The sequence below is a fragment of the Aquarana catesbeiana genome, linkage group LG12 (genome assembly GCF_042186555.1).
Source record: "Aquarana catesbeiana isolate 2022-GZ linkage group LG12, ASM4218655v1, whole genome shotgun sequence".
NCBI classification, from domain to species: domain Eukaryota; kingdom Metazoa; phylum Chordata; class Amphibia; order Anura; family Ranidae; genus Aquarana; species Aquarana catesbeiana.
The window spans coordinates 181,891,074-181,906,786 of NC_133335.1; the positions used below are offsets into that span (position 1 = coordinate 181,891,074).

The window sequence follows — 15,713 nt, forward strand, 5'->3', positions numbered from 1 at the left end:
TTTTTATAGCACCAACAGTTGAGGCAATGCTTTACAATGTAAAGGGGGGCAGTACAATTACAATACAGTAGGAATAGGAGGGTCCTGCTCATGAAGCTTACAATCTAAAGGGAGGGGGAAGTGCTACGGGGGATGATCTGATGGAGGTGACTTGAATACAGTTCTTAGGTGGAGGTGGGATAGACTTCCCTGAATAAGTGAGTTTTCAAGGATCGCCTAAAGGCGGACAGGGTAGGGGCTGACCAGACATACTGAAGCAGGGAGTTCCAGAAGATGGGAGAGGCTCTATAGAAGGCCTGGGGGCGAGCATGAGAGGAAGTAACAAGAGAGCTAGAAAGCAGGAAATCTTGGGAGGAGCGGATAGGACGATTTGGGCAATATCTGCAGATGAGGTTGGTGATGTAGCTGGGGGCGATGTTGTGGATGGCCTTGTAGGTTGTGGTTAGTATTTTGTATTTTTTACGATGGGGTAGGGGATGCTCACATATTCAGATACATCAAAAAGTAAATCCACCTGCTCCAATTTGACTGCCTTATAAATTGCCAAGTGCATGACTCCAGCACCCTGAAGGTTCAATTGCTGTCTCCCCTTTTACAGTCTACGTGTGTCAATTCCTTTGTACCTACGTTAACTGTTACTATTGAAGTGTTTAACTTCAAACATGAAGCTTGTAGAGAAGTAGTCCAGACTTCAAAGTGCTTTTAAAGGCTTTTTGCCTGTGTTCATTTCTCATCGTCGCATCAAACACAAAAGAGATTCCCTTGCAGAGAGGCAGCATGGTCTAATACACAAAAAATATTAGACTCCTGGCTCGATGTTAGACAATTTGGGTCTGCTTAGATCTGTAGGCTGTTGCAGTATAAAGGGTGTGGACCTACATACAGCTACATAGCCCTACAACTACCACCAGTTTATCTCACAAAACACCACAGACTAGGGGGCAGGTAAACCTCATCTACGACCCTGCCCTAGGCCCAAAGTGGCTGTTTGTCACATATCCATCCCCTCCATTTGAACCCTTGGGTTTCGAACATCAGCTACAAAAACAGTGTGCTCTTAAGAGGACACCTGAATTTTTCTGATAAGAACCCATCTAAGGCTCAACTTTGAATGAGAAGCAGGAATCAATGTGTGACTCTTGGGTTTAATTATTTGGCCTAAACCATCTATTGTAGAGAAGCATGCATACCTCCCAACCATCCCAAATTCGCCGGGCCTGTCCCAGGATTTAATTTAAATCCCGGCATCCTGCGAGTCCAAGCTAAATCCTGGAACCTGTTGCTGGAACTAGTTCCGGCAATCGGCTCCACTATGCCTTCTAACATCAGCATGCTAGTGGGGGCACCTGGCATGCCTACTCTGCATTTCTAGCCCCACATGCGTACCTCCTCTATGGCAGCCGGCATCTCTCCCCACCAGCTGCCCTTATAATCACTCGCTGGACAGCTAACTGAAGTCGCCTCCTCCCACCTCTGATGATTTAATGTACACAGGTCAGGGGGAGGAGCCAGAAGGATGGACACCGCTGTGCATCAACTAATGCTGATCTGAGGTCTGTGCAAAAGGGGGAACCGAGTGACAGTGAAGGGGGGAAGACAGTGACTGGGAAGTGGGGGACACAGTGACTGGGAAGGGGAGGTAGGTCACAGGTACCAAAGTTTCATGCCAGGAATGATTTGAGGGGGGATCTGTTCTAGCAGAGAGTGGAGAGGACTTGTGCTAGAAGGTGGGGTGGATTTAAAGTCTGAGCCCCCCCCCCCCTTCCAGCACAAGTCTTCTCTGCACCCTGCTAGCACATATCCTCCTACCCCCCCCAAGAGATGTCAGCTGCCATAGAGGGGGTCATCATGGCACCTGGGACCCTAGGCACCCCACAAGAGATGCTGGGCATGTGCCCTAGCACACCCCTGCCAGGTATGTTAGTGGAGCCAAGTGCCGTAACTTGTTCTGGTATCTGGCTCTGGGGCACTGGGACAGATTTGTGGGACAATGGGATTTTGTTCAAATTTCAGGAAGGTGCCACCAAATCCGGGATGGTTGGGGGGGTGGGTTATGGTAGAAGTGCGGAGAGGATTTGTGCTTGGAGGAGGGACTAGAGGAGGGAGAATTTTTGCTGGGGGTATTTGAAGAGGGGAAAGAAAGGTTTGTGCCAGGATGAGAGAGGATAATATATGTGCTAGAAGTGGGGAGAGGATTTGTACTAGGAGGGGGATTTGGAGGAAAGAGGATTTGTTCCGAGATGAGGAGTTGTGCTGGGAGGAATCATTTTTGGAGGGGGCGAAGGTAATTTGTGCTGGGAGGGGGTATTAGGGGGAGAGGATTTGCGCTAGGGAGGGGGAGGATTTGTGGTAAAGGTGGATGGGGGGATTTGTGGTTCTAGGAGGGGGTATTGGTGGTAAGGAGGATTTGTGCTGGGGGTTTTTGGAGTGGGGAATTGGGTGGGGGAGGATTTATACTGGAATGGGGATTGTGCTTGGAGGGAGGATTTGGGGGTGGAAGAGGATTTATTTTGGGGGGACCACTGGTGGAAAGAGTATTTATGTTGGGAGGGGGGTGGGGATTTGCATTGGGATGTGGAAGAATGGGAATTGTGCTGAGATTTTGGGGGTGGAGTAGAATTTGTGCTGAGGACGGGGAAAGAAGGTTTGTACAAACAAATAGCCACTACCCCCACCTATAACTGGCCTTTGCAGCAAGGAGCACATGAAAAAGTGACGCATGTCAAACAAAACCAAAAAGCATTCCCAACTCAACTTACCAACCAGGCTGCAACCAACCAAATTGTCCTGTCTAACAGTATGTGTTAAAAACAGGGGTTTTGTTTGCACACATGTGCAAATGCATGCGTAAGCTGCAGAGCCACTTCACGGTACCCCAGTATTATCTGCAGTCATAACTCTAAATTTGGACAGCCTCCACAGTAGAAGCACATGCATTATAATAAATAGGCGGAGGGCAGGCGAGCCTGAAAGAAAGCCCACCCCTCCTTAACGGCACAGGGGTGCACTATACACCCAGCATATAGCACAATGGCAGCAAAGGGGTCCAGTGCATTCCCTCACCAGTATTCCAACAGTACAAACAAATGGCCACTGCCCCCACCTATAACTGGCCTTGCAGCAAGGAGCACATGGAAGGGTGACACATGTCAAAAAGAAGATTTGTGCTTGGAGGGGGATTTTGTTTTTGTTTTTTTTATGATTATATCTGTCTGTGAGACTTGTGCTTGTGCCACAACAGTTTAAGCATATTTTAACAATGCCCCTTAAGCCACTCCCACTGTGAACAGTTTGGCCACATCCTTTTTTTTTTTGCATCATCGCACATACCACGCTGCAGGTTGCCACCTCCCTCAAGTATCCTTCATTCTCAAGTTAAAAAGTTGGGAGGTTTGGAGTATGGTCTGTTATTAGTTTAAAGTAATGCCCCAGCAGATAGTTTTGCAAGGCTTCCAGTGCCCACATAATAGCCAGGCACTATCAAATGCTCTTCTTCACTCACCACCTGAGACAAAAACAGCTCCCAGACCTACATGACAAGCATCAGTCTGGACCAAGAACTCTTTCCTGAATGTCTGGGGCTATCAGCTGTCAACAATGGGCCTGTTCCAGCACAGTCTCTCTATCTAACACACACCACACACTGCTCATCCTTAAATTATGCTCCGGGGGGAGGGGGGAAGGCAGGGAGTTTTGCTGCACTGTCTGGTTAACCCAAAATGCTCAGGAAATCCTTAGTCATGTATTACATGAGTCCCTGATTAAGTTTTCTGGCCGCTTGTCATTCAAACAGTATCTTCCCAGCAAGCGTGCCAGATATGGGGTCAAGATGTATAAGCTCGGTGACAGGGCCACAGGCTATACATATAGTTTTCTGGTTTACGAGGGAAGAGATAGTCACGTAGAGCCGGAGAACTTCCCAGATTACATAGGGATCGCTGGTAAGATTGTGTGGGACCTGGTGTTATCCATATTCGGAAAGGAGTACCACTTATATGTGGACAATTATGCCACTTTTTAGTCACTTGTTTGATCACGGAATTGGCGCATGTGGCACTGTGCGATCTAATCACCGGGGCTTACCTCAGCGGCTTGTAGATTCCCGTCTTAGGCTGTGGGGAGAGAGCCTGCTTGAAGTGTAATAATTTGCTCGTTGTGAAGTGGAGGGATAATAGGAATGTTTTTTTTTCTGTCCTCCCTTCATGCAGACACGACGGTCCAAATTCCTACGACGACTGGTATTGTGGAGAAACCCCTCTGCGTCCACGAATATATAACCTTAATATGGGAGGGGTGGACCTCAACGACCAGTTGTTGGCGCCGTACCTAATTGCCCGTAAGGCCAGACGCTGGTACAAAAAAGTGTCTGTATACTTATTTCAATTGGCTCTGCTGAATGCTTATGTGCTATACAAAGCTTCAGGACGAACTGGATCCTTCCTTAAATTCCAGGAAGAGATCATCACAGCCCTTCTGTTTCCAGATGATGCTGTGGCCCAACTTCCCGATCCAAATGCAGTGAGCTGGCTGCATGGGAGGCATTTTCCGTATATGTCCTCCCTGGTACCCCTACCCAAAGAAACCCCCAAAGAAGATGTTGTGTCTGTAGAAAGCGCGGATATAGGTGTGACACCCGCTTTTATTATCCCTCGTGTCCTGACCAACCTAGTATTTGTATTGGTGAATGTTTTGAATGCTACCACACAGTAGTGGAGTATTAGCATAGGGTACAGCATTGAACAGTCCTAGGCATACTAACACAGGGTCTCGAAAGATGAGATGGCCATCACATTTTGAGAGACCCTAATTTAGAACGTTTACAGTTTATATAAAAGTGCAAAAAAAATAAATGGATAAATAAAAAAAAACACACACAAAAAAAAAAAAAATAAATAATTGTTCTCTCTCTTATGTTATAAACAGCGCCATTGGGAGATTGGGAAAGCATTTAATCACACTGATCTTGGTGTGGTCAGATGTCTGAGGGCAGAAGAGAGATCTAGAATCTAATAGACCCCAATTTTTTTCAAAAAAGAGTACCTGTCACTACCTAATGCTATCATAGGGGATATTTACATTCCCTAAGATAACAATAAAAATGATTAAAAAAATATGAAAGGAACAGTTTAAAAATAAAACAAAAAAAAGCAACATAAAAAAAAAAAAAAAAAAAAAAAAGCAACCCTGTCCCCCCGTGTACATGCACAAAGGGGAACGCAAGCGTCAGTCTGGTGTCATATGTAAACAGCAATTGCACCATGCACCATGAATATGAGGTATCATCGTGTAGATCAGATCAGGGGCAGTAATTTTAGCAGTAGACCTTCTCTGTAAATCTAAAGTGGTAAACTGTAAAGGTTTTTAAAGGCTTTTAAAAATGTATGTAGTTTGTCGCCGCTGCGCGTTTGTGCGCAATTTTAAAGCATGTCGTGTTTTGTATCCATGTACTCAGCATAAGAGCATATTTTTTATTTCATCAAACATTTGGGCAATATAGTGTGTTTTAGTGCATTAAAATGAAAAAAAGTGTTTTTTTCAGCGTTTGAAAAATCGCTGCGCAAATACTGTGTGAAAAAAAAAGGTGCAACACCCACCATTTTAATCTGTGCTTTAAAAAAATGTATAATGTTCGGGATTCAAAGTAACTTTCTAGCAAAAAATAAATATTTTTTCATGTAAACAAAAAAGTGTCAGAAAGGGCTTTGTCTTCAAGTGGTTAGAAGAGTGGGTGATGTGCGACATAAGCTTCTAAATGTTGTGCATAAAATGCCAAAGACAGTTCAAAACCCCCCAAATGACCCCTTTTTAGAAAGTAGACACCCCAAGCTATTTGCTGATAGGCATGTTGAGTCCATGGAATATTTTATATTTTGCCACAAGTTTCAGGAAAATGACAAACTTTTTTTTCTTTTTTTTTTTCTTTGCACAAAGTTGTCACTAAATGATATATTGTTCAAACATGCCATGGGCATATGTGGAATTACACCCCAAAATACATTCTCCTGCTTCTCCTGAGTACGGGGATACCAAATGTGTGAGACTTTTTGGGAGCCTAGCCGTGTACAGGACCCCGAAAACCAATCACCGCCTTCAGGCTTTCTAAAGGTGTAAAATTGTCATTTTACTCCTCATTACCTATAACAGTTACAGAGGCCCTGAAATGTACAGATAACACAAAAAAAACCAAATGACCCCATTTTGGAAAGTAGACACCCCAAGGTATTTGCTAAGAGGCATGGTGAGTATGTTGCAGCTCTCATTTATTTTCTAAAATAAAGAAAGAAAAGAAAAATTTTCTTTTTTCAATTTTCAAAACTTTGTGACAAAAAGTGAGATCTGCAAAATACTCAACATGCCTCTCAGCAAATAGCTTGGGGTGTCTACTTTCCAAAATGGGGTCATTGAGGGGGAGGTTGTGCTATCTGGGCATTTCATGGCCTCCGAAACTGTGATAGGTAGTGGGGAAGTGAAATCACCATTTCTTGTTCATACATCACGGGACACAGAGCTCTATCAATTACTTAGTGGGTTAGATAGTCACCATCAGGTGATTGGACATTGGCAAATCCCAATTACAAGGCGAGTTCCTCCCCTATATAACCCCTCCCATATGCAGAGTACCTCCGTTTTTTCGTCAGTGTCTAAGGTGGTTGGTCACGTTGAAGATGTGCTAAGAAGGGAGCTCTGTTTGATGGTCTCTGCGGGGGCCTAGGAGCTATACAACCGGATCCATGCCTCGGTCCAATAAAAACGCCTAAGATGGATGGTACCCTGGTCTCGCGAAAGAAGAAACAAGGTTTTGCCTGTCATGTCTCTCTCTGAGGACTGGGCTCTGGGATTCAGCAATTTGGGGCACAAATTAAAAGTTGCTCGAAAAGTTTCTGGCAGAGTCTTCTACAGGTCCAGGGAAGAGGATCCTGTAAGTAGGAACCCAGAACCCTGAAGGATGGCACAACGTTACCCGCCGTGATGGGTGAAGGTTGGATCTATTTGTACTCAGCAGTCCTGTAAGTGAAGACAATCCTAAGTATACACCTTATGGATTATCTTCTATGAGTAGTTTGCATGTCCTACCTGTTTTCCGGCACTAGCGGGAGTAAGAGACATATCTGGTGTATACTTACATGCCTTCCAGGATACACGCTCAGTGAAGCCGGTCTGTGAAGCCGCTCACCTCCTCCGCTGCAGGCTCTGCCACATGATCTGAAAGGGGGGGGTCCCACGAAGTCCAGAGGGTCACTTGTAGTCCTCCAGTTGTCTTCCCCCCCCCTCACCCCCGGCCACCGCCATGTTTTTCCTGCACGGGGTCCCCCTTTTTACGGTGGATTCGGCAGGGAGGGGGGAGGCGTAGTTGCTAGCGCCTTGCACATGCAGAATGCATCAGTGCGCAGGCACGAGGCGGCAGTTTTTAAAAGCCCAGAATGCCAGAGCCCTGTAAACAGTGGGACACAGAGCTGTGGGCAGTAAGCATCTTGGTGGGTTCGGATCCAGGCATATCTAAGACACCTACTCGGCATCAGGTTGTGCAGACTAAGCTAATAATAATATTGTAAGACTAGGCACAACAGTGATTGCATTTATACTAGTACCTCTGCTTTTGTCAGCTTAGGACTATGTCTCCCCGTAAGAGGGCTTCAGGTGCAAGTAAAAGAGCCTAGATCTAAGGGTTCTATCCCCACCTGAAAGACTGGAGGCAGTGGCACAGGATGAACCATTGCCCCTGTCAGGCTTTCAGCCTCTCCCAGCATTGCAGCCCTGCATAGGTCTTTTAACCACTTGCTTACAGGGCACTTAAACCCCCTCCTATCCAGACCAATTTTCAGCTTTCAGCGCTGACGCACTTTGAATGAAAATTGCGCGATCATACAACACTGTACTCAAATGAAATTTTTATCATTTTTTCCCCACAAATAGAGCTTTCTTTTGGTGGTATTTGATCACATCTGCAGTTTCTATTTTTTGTTAAAAAAAATGTAAAAAGACCGAATTAAAAAAAAAAAAAAATCTTTTTTTAAATATTTTGTTATAAAATTTTAAAAAGGGTAATTTATTTCCTTGATTGATGTACGCTGATGAGGCGGCACTGGTGGGCACTGATAGGTGGCAGTGATGGGCACTGATGGGTGGCAGTGATGGGCACTGATCTGGTACATTGATAGGCAACACTGCTAGGTGGCACTGATTGGCACCACTGGTGGGCATTGATAGGTGACACTTGTGGGCATTGATAGGTGGCACTTGTAGGCATTGATAGTTGGCACTCATGGGCATTGATACGTGGCACTGGTGGGCACTGTGAGGTGGCAATGGTGGCACAATTGAGGCATTATTGCCTCCTCCTCTTCGGGACCGATGTCCCTTGCTAACGAGCCGGTGATCGGCTTTTTTTTCTCCTCGCACTGTCACAGATCACAGACCTTTTGTTTTGATCATGTGATCAGCTGTCATTGGCTGACAGCTGATCACATGGTCCCGGCCCCTTACTTGGATCGGTGATCAGCCGAGTCTCAGTGACTCGGTGATCACATCGCACTTGGTGCGCGCCCTGCAGGGCGCGTGCACAGGGGAGGCCGTCATATGACGGCCTCCCAGGAATTAAGGTCCGCGCTGTAGCCGTCATTTGGCTATAGTGCGGATATCCAGCGGTTAAAGACGGTTGTTTGCATTTGCAGTGTGTGGTGTACAGGAGAAGTTAGCTGCTTAATCGCAGCATCCTCACAAGAGGGCAGAAATTGGGATAGAACCCCTTCCCTTGCCCTAGATCCTCAATCAAGAGGATCAACAATCTGATGATGAAAGATCACCATTAGGGGACAGGAAACAGGTGCAATCTGATGAGGCGGAGGTATCAGAGGCCTCACAAGCTCTGGAGTTGTAGGTGCAATCTTTTACAGAGATTCATGCTGCGTATAACTTACCCTCAGCCTAGACGGCCGAAGCCTCTATCTCCTACTTGGGTTTTTTTCTTAAATTCCCATAGGCTTCTTGTACCTTTCCAAGTCCATCCATTACTACAAAGAGGTGTAGAACCTCCACAAGGTCCTCATGCAGGTGCTTGCTTACAAACTAGCCAAACGCACAACTGCTGAGATGCCTATGGCCACATCACCCTGAAAGCGCCCGATCTTGTCTGATCTCAGAGGCTAAGCAGGGTTGGGCCTGGTTAGTTCCTGGATGGGAGACCGTCTGGGAATACCAGGTGCTGTACATGGTTTTGTACACATTGTTGCTAACACAAACAGCTAAATGCATGAGTGTGGGAATGCACGTCAGCAGAGGATAACTTCCTTTTTTATCAGTCCACAAATATTTGCTTAAATTACCTGAGTATTGGAATGTACAAGATGCATGTGGCAGAACATGTAATACACATAGAGATACATGTTTTTCTGTTTGTGGTGGACTTATAGTCGCATGAGAATGCTTGGTCGTTAAGTGCTTATTTGCGCAGAAATGCCTAAAAATTGCATGAATGCCTAAAATCGCATAATTGCCTAAAAACGCATTAATTCCTGTTTGCGTAAAGATACAGCATCGCACAAGAGTGCTTGACCCCACAAGAGTCCTTGTTTGCCCAGGGATACTTGGTCACGCAGAAAGGCTTGTTTTCACAGAAATGCTTAAATCGCATAAGAATGCTTGGGTGCATAAAGTTGTGGGTTCACACCAGGGTGTTTGACCTCACAAGAGTCCTTGATCACCCAAGGATACTTGGTCACGCGGAGAGGGTTGTTTCACAGAAATGCCTAAAAATGCATAAAGATGCTGGATCGCATAGGGGTGCTTGATCTCACAAGAGTCCTTGATTACTCAAGGATACTTGGTCGCGAGGAGAAGCTAATTTTTTTCAGGAATGCTTAAAATCGCAGATTGGATAAAGATGCTGGATCGCACAGGGCTGCTTGATCACACAAGAGTCCTTGGTCTCACAAGGGTACTTGTCTGCATAGTAGTGCTTATAATGCATAGAATGTTTGGTCGCATAAAAGATGCTGAATCGCATAAGAATGCATGATCGTCTAAGGTTGCATGATCACCTAGATTTGCATGGTTGCATAACAAGGCATGTTAATTTAGCCTCCTTAATTATACAGGATTCCTTATATTTACATAGGAATATGTGTCTGCCTGGATACAGGATGTGTAGTCTTGCATTACACATTCAGAGACGCATGCTTCCATGAACGCACGCTTCTTTTGAGGCATATGGCGTTAACTCTTGCCACTTACACATATGGAGAATCGTTTGCATATGTGTTTTCAGAATTTGTCTGCATTTCACAGGAAAACAGCACCTCTTCTGGTTAGTAGGCTTGTCTTTGTGGTTTGCCACCATGCTCAAGTCTTTTATAAACTGCTAGGACAAACCAAGGCAGTCTGCTGCCGACAGATCAGTGTGTCCTAAGTGTGTCCAGCATGGTCTTTATAGCCCCTATGGAGGCTAGAGTATTTGGGGACATAGCCCAAAGCAGGGTATCTTTTACCCGAGTCAAAGGCCAAGACCATAGTGTAGTATCGACTTTAGCCCTTAGGGGTGTCTCTGCTTCACAGCTAGGACGTTGAGAACCACTTGCATCTATCCAAGCTAATTGGTCCTTGTGGGGTACCCTCCACTCGGCCTGGTAGGATCGTTGATTAAATTCAGCTTCACCTACCTGCTGCTATTGGGTTAGAGGCATAGCCCCCACAGGGAACGAGATTGCGGTCTTCCCTCCTCCCCCACTCCGCATTACTACCTTCGGGCAGTAGATGCTAGAGCCTTTGTAAAGGCTACGAAAAACAGCGAAGACGTCGAGGAACCAGAAGGAAGCCGCCTAAGAAACATCTGAAGCGACATCCAAATCCTTGACGATGGGGAAGAGCGAAAAGAAGACCGGAAAAGAGAAGAAGAACCCCGTTCCAGCCACTTCCTCCAAGCCCGGGAATGCCGCTGCCTCAACCCCCGCCCCTACCCTGGCCGGCACCAGCCGACCAGGACCAGCCAAGCCAGACCAGCCTGCAGACGGGCTCCCAGCTTTGGAGCCATGGATGAAGCAGACGGTCGTGCTGCAGCTGAAGGAGGTGGACGGAAGAGTCCCCGACATGACCCCAGAGATCTTTGGAAAGAAGATGATCCTGGAACAGGGGTTCAGCAAAGCGGAGACGCTTTCTGTGCAGGCCTTCACAAGAGGTATATTCTTTATAACTTTTGTGTCGTTCCAGGTCTGCAGAAGATACTGGGAGATGGTGAAGACCAGTGGCCCTGAATCCCCTTTCCGGAAGTTCACTGCGAACTGCCCCATAACACGGGACGAAAAGCGGGTGACAGTGGCCATGAGGAACCCCCATACCAGTGGAAAGGACATAGCCACCTACCTCCAGAGGTTCTGCACCGTGGTGAAGGACCCGATCCAAATCTTCGATGCCAACGGCTTCTGGATAGGTAAGTGGTCTGTGCTCTGCAAACTGAGGAAAGACCCTTCGGGGGACATCCATCACCTGCAGCCTTTCTTCTCCCTGGGATCCTCCGCAGGAATCCTCTTCTACCCCGGCATACCCTACAACTGTAACAAGTGTGGGCAGCCGGGACACATAGGGAAGGATTGTACAGAACTTGCTTGCAAGTTCTGTAGGGTGACAGGCCACGAGACCAAGGACTGTCCGAGGTCCAAAGCCTGCAACCTTTGCGGATTGGCAGAGCATGTCTTCAGACACTGCCCCCAGAGAACCCGGACCTACGCTGGAGCCGTAAGCCAGGGTAAGCCATCTTGGAGAAAGCTGCCAGAAAAACCAAAAGAACCTCGAAAGGCCAAAGGTAAGTCCACCCCCGCCCCACCTGCCCCTGCCCCTGCCCCATCCCCTACCTCCAGCACACCCCCTCCCACCCCCTCTGTGCCGGAGGAGCCCCTCCCCACCCCTTCCCGCCCCAACCTGTCCTCCCTGGAGGACTTCCCCACCCTCCCACCCCCCTCCACCCCCACCAGTGGCCCAAGAGGAAGCCGGAAACGTAAGCCAGAGAGCCCAACAGCGGAGGAACCTGCCACCTCCACCAAACGGCCCAACGGGGTCCAACGTGACAGCGATGGACCCGAGCAAGTAGTGGAGGACCTAGAGTCTGCAGGAGAGGAGGAGGAAGGGGAGGAGATTGTGGTCGACCCTGAGCATGACCTCCCCCCCAACATCCACATCAGCCAGCAGATGATGCAGTCTGTCCTTGAGGAGCTGGGCCTGGCCCAGGACACAGGACAGGCAGAAGACGCAACGGAAGAACCACCCCCCCCTCCGGGGAGGTAAGTTCGGACCCTTGTTAACTAGACCCTCATACCCTTTTTCATTATGGCTGAGATCTCAATCTTTTCCATTAATGTGAGGAGTATCAAGGATACATCTAGAAGGCAAGTGGTCCTGACCTTTCTTTCTAGTCAGCAGAGTGATGTCTACATGCTTCAGGAGTGCGCCCTTCCCCCCTTGAGGAGGTACACTCATCTGTCCTCCCAGTGGACCCTTGGTCCCTCCTACTGGTCCGGGGGTGGCGATTGCAAGTCTGCAGGCGTAGCCATTCTGGTCAGGGGTGGGCGTTTCACGGTTGACTCTATCCATGAGCTAGTCTGTGACCGTCTTTTGGTCATAGACGGCTCGTGGGTGGAAGAGCCAGTTAGGCTCATCAACGCGTATGCCCCCCCAGACAAGAATGCGCGGCTGGAACTTTTCCAGACCCTGCGGACCCAACTCGTCACCACCAGAACAGTAGTGATCGGCGGTGATTTTAACTGTCCGATCGAGGAGGATGGGCGCAGCTCCAGCATATACTCAAAACTTGATGCTACTTCTAGGCTGCTCAAGGAGATGATCTCGGAGGCCTCCTTGCAGGAGCCGTGGGATCCTTAGGGAAAGGGACCGTGAACTATTCGTGGTGCCGACCCGATGGATCTGTGCGTTCCAGGATTGACTTTGTGCTCACTTCAAGAACAGTCAAGCATCGTGAGAGCTCCATGGTCCCCTGCTTTTTCTCTGACCACAGGGCTATTCACTTTCGGGGTGACCTGGGCGAGGGCTTTGCCCGCGGACCGGGTTCCTGGAAGCTGAATAGCACCCTGCTGGAACTGATGGGGGAACTCCGGGAGGCCTATGCCACCTGGACGGAGGAAAAGAGATTCTTCGGAAGGGTAAGTGACTGGTGGGAGTTTGTGAAGGTTAAGCTGCGTAGCTTCTTTCAGGCAAGGGGACGCCAGCGTGTGTGCGCCAGGAGGAGGGAACTCAGGAGACTGCAGCGTCAGTTGCAGTCCCTGCAGGACCTTCAGCACTGTGGCTGGGACGTTAGGCAGGACCTGGAGGACACCAAGAGGAGCCTGAAAGGACACTTCGAGGAAGAATCCAGGCACATTGTCTTCCGTGCCAAGGTGGAGAATCTTGAGAAAGGTGAGAAGTGTAATTCTTTCTTTTTCAGGAAACTTCACTCAGGACACACACCCTTGTCGGAGTTGCGCGACGAGACCGGAACACTCCAGAAGGGGAAGAAACGGACACACAGGCGGCTGACAGGTTCCTGTCAGGTATCTCTAACCAAATTGATCCTGCAGGTTCATCAACCGTCAACGCCCCCTTGGTGCTGGAGGAGCTGCACTCTGCCGCTAAATCCTTTAGGCGAGGAAAGACCCCGGGCTGCGATGGTCTCCCAGTTGAGCTCTATGTAGCACTGTGGGATCTCGTGGGCCCGGACCTGCTCGAGCTGTACGAGGAGATGGTGGTGGAGGGCAGAATGCCTCCGTCACTGAGGGAGGGGATGATCACGATTTTGTATAAGCGGAAGGGGGAGAGATCGGATCTTAAAAATTGGCGTCCGATCTCTCTGCTGAACGTGGACTACAAAATCCTCGCCAAGGTCCTGGCCAACAGGTTGAAGTCTGTCATCGGACAGATCATCCACCCGGATCAGACTTGCGGCATTCCTGGTCGCAGGATTGCGGACAGCCTTGCGCTTGTCCGGGACACGGTCCAGTACATTCATGGCCACCGTGTGCACGCGGCCCTGGTCAGTCTTGACCAGGAGAAGGCCTTTGACCGTGTGTCCCACGAGTTTATGTGCAGAGCTCTGCGCAGGTTTGGTCTTGGGGAAATGTTTTGTTCGTATGTAAATGTAATGTACACTGACATTTCTAGTTTGGTGCTGGTAAATGGCTGGAAAACTGACCCCTTCCCAATTTTGTCTGGGGTCAGACAAGGCTGCCCTCTCTCACCTCTGCTTTTTGTTTGTTGTATAGAGCTCTTCGCCTGAAGCATCAGACGGAACCCAGAGATCAGAGGGATCACCGCACCAGGACCGGACAGACGGGAGGTCAAGTGCTCACTCTACATGGACGACGTGACGGTGTTCTGTGCTGATCGGCGCTCCATCGACACACTCGCCCAGACCTGTGAGGACTTCGGCCAAGCTTCAGGGGCAAAGGTCAACTGCGGGAAGTCAGAAGTCATGCTCTTCGGAAAGTGGTTCCTGCCTTCTTCTGCACCAATTCCTTTCAGCGTCAAGACGGACTTCATCAAAATCCTTGGGGTCTGGTTTGGAGCTGAGGGCGCAGCCCTGAAGTCCTGGGAGGAAAGACTGTCAAAGATGCGACAGAAGTTTGGACTTTGGAGCCTCAGAGAACTCACCATCGAAGGCAAAACACTGGTACTCCGCAGCGAGATCCTCCCTGTGTTGCAGTACCTCGCCCAGGCCTGGCCCCCTCGGGTCAACACCTGTAAGGCCATCACCAGGGCGGTGTTTCACTTCATCTGGAGCTCCAAAATGGACAGAGTGAAGCGGGCGGTTATGTTCAAGGAACCCCTCAAGGGCGGTAAGGGCGTGCCCGACATCGCTACCTTACTGAGGGTGTGCTTTGCTTGTAACTGCATCCGCAGGACATTGGTTGACAGAACTGTGGACTCTGGCGGTAACTCCATGTCCCATTTTTTCCTCCTACCTCTTTGGAGGATCCTTGGATGGGACAAATGGGACAGCTCCATCCCCTACAACTGGGACACGCCTTGGTACTACTTGGACACCTTCAAGTTTATTAAGGAGCTGGGGCTACATGGAGTGAAGCCCGACTTGTGGAAGCCAAAAACTATCCACAAGTTGATCAGAGCATCGGACATTGTTGAGTCTGTTCCAGGCCTCCCTTCAGCCACTTCTAAAGTGGTCTGGAGGAATGTTTCTTCAAAGAGACTCACCAACAGGCACAAAGATCTGGCATGGATGGCAATCCAGGGGGGGTTGCCACTCAGGACATTCATGCATGCCAGAAACCTGTGCAGATACAGGCACTGCCCCTTTTGCATCATCCAGGAGGAAACTGCTCTGCATGTTTTCTGGGAGTGTCCCTTTGCACAGGACCTGTTGAGGGCCTTGGAACCGGAACTCAAAGACTTTGTGCCACAGACTGCTATCACACACTTTGGTGTGTTGAACGGACTCTTCTGTGGAACTCATTCACAGGAGGACATTGACGGTGCCTGGCGGGTGCTGTGCTGCTTTAAGGACGCTTTATGGTGCGCCAGAAAGCGCCTCATCCACCAGCGGGAGAGGATGTCCATCGAGGACTGCCGCAGACTGGTTCACAGTTTGCTCAGAGACTATCACTTGATGGACTTCAAGGAGGAAGAGGAGGTCTGAAGATTTCCCCATTCCCCCCCCCCCCCACCCGTGTATCCTTTGGCAGTTCAAATAAAGCTTCGGGCCTGTGAACTCTTTTACT

The 15,713-nt window shown here is 48.7% G+C and overlaps 1 pseudogene; it reads left to right on the forward strand.

The window, feature by feature from the left end:
- Positions 1-9,092: 9,092 nt before the first annotated feature.
- LOC141114686 (5S ribosomal RNA) lies at positions 9,093-9,211 on the forward strand (annotated as a pseudogene).
- The last annotated feature ends 6,502 nt before the right edge of the window (positions 9,212-15,713 follow it).